Source organism: Leopardus geoffroyi, chromosome A2 (assembly GCF_018350155.1).
Source record: "Leopardus geoffroyi isolate Oge1 chromosome A2, O.geoffroyi_Oge1_pat1.0, whole genome shotgun sequence".
Taxonomy (NCBI): Eukaryota; Metazoa; Chordata; class Mammalia; order Carnivora; family Felidae; genus Leopardus; species Leopardus geoffroyi.
In genome coordinates this window covers 76,157,262-76,158,941 of record NC_059331.1, presented here as the reverse complement: position 1 = coordinate 76,158,941, position 1,680 = coordinate 76,157,262, and positions in this window count along the sequence as shown.

Below are 1,680 nucleotides of genomic sequence, written 5' to 3'. Positions count from 1 at the left end.
CCTGTTGGTCCTTCTAGCTGGACTTGGAATCAAAGTGATGAGACAGATTGATAGGAGAAAATTAAATTTAGTAGGCATAAGCATAGGGAAATTCCAAAGACAATGAGGCAACAAGAAGCTTAGGGGAGCTAAGGAGGGAGAGCAGAGGACACAAAGGGGCCAGGAGCGGGAAGGTGAGAGGAGCTGTTTGGAAGAAAAAGCTTGCCCAATCATGCAGGTAAGTTCCTTAGGTAAAGGGGAGTCTCTGTTAATAGCTCTCTTGCTGGCACAGGCTCCCCTTTCCAGTGTAATTTGCTGTAGTTGAGGGCGAGGCACAGAGATTTTCCTGCATCTGGTGGGTTTTATTACCTTTCATTCAAAATCATCTTTATGGCAAAATAATATTTATGCCGTCAGGGGAAGCTTGCCTTGGGCCCCTACACTATTCATTGTTAAGTGTCTAAGCTTCTGGGCTTTCATAGCAAAGTAGGACTCTCCAGCACGCTGCTCAGGGCTTGGTTTTTAAAAAGAAGTTACTCGGGGCGCCTGGGTGGCGCAGTCGGTTAAGCGTCCGACTTCAGCCAGGTCACGATCTCGCGGTCCGTGAGTTCGAGCCCCGCATCAGGCTCTGGGCTGATGGCTCAGAACCTGGAGCCTGTTTCCGATTCTGTGTCTCCCTCTCTCTCTGCCCCTCCCCCGTTCGTGCTTTGTCTCTCTCTGTCCCAAAAAATAAATAAACGTTGAAAAAAAAAATTAAGAAAAAAAGAGAAGTTACTCATCTTGGGGCGCTTGGGTGGCTCAGTCGGTTAAGCGTCCGACTTCAGCTCAGGTCATGATCTCTCAGTCCGTGAGTTTGAGCCCCGTGTCAGGCTCTGTGCTGAGCTCAGAGCCTGGAGCCTGTTTCGGATTCTGTGTCTCCCTCTCTCTCTGCCCCTCCCCTGTGCATGCTCTGTCTCTGTCTCAAAAATAAATAAAAACATTAAAAAAAATAAAAAGACGTGATTTTTTCTTCATCTAAGAAAAGACGTGATTTAAAAAAAAAATTTTATTCAACACACAGTGTTATAAAGGTATAAGTGGAAGATTGAAGAAAATATTTTATCCACAGTCCAGTCATCAAAATATATCAATGTCTTTCCTCTTTTGGGCTTTCAGGCTTGTCCCGTTCACCGAAGGTTGACGTCATGTCTGCATCCATTTATTCCACGTGACCAAGGGAAGCGGTCACACTGGACGAGATCTCAGACTCTCTGCTGGGCGGAGGGGAGCTGCCCCAGGTGAGGCGAGCACGCCAGCCTCTCAGAGGTTAACCGAGCAGGTCCAAGCTTCAGCACCTGGCCCTCTGCACAGGGTCTGCCTGAGTCCACACCTGCTGTGACGCAGCCGCCTCTCCCCTGGGGCTGAGGTCTGGGGCCATCAGAGCAGCTTCATTCAGGCAGCAGCGGGATGACCTGGGGGGACAGGACGTCCTGCTCCCTCAAGTGCAGTGTAATTTCTCTCTTCCTGGAGTCAGTGGGGTCCTGATCAGAACCCTCCACTCTCCTCATGAGGGTTGGGTGAAAGCTTTGACTAGTCTTTCTGCCCTGCTCAAGAGTTTCCCTCTATTATTTTTTAAACATGTGTCACTGTTGGAGAAATGTGACCCTTTAGTGCCACTTACAGAAGAACACAGATGCACCACAGCAAGAAGAGAGGTAGAGG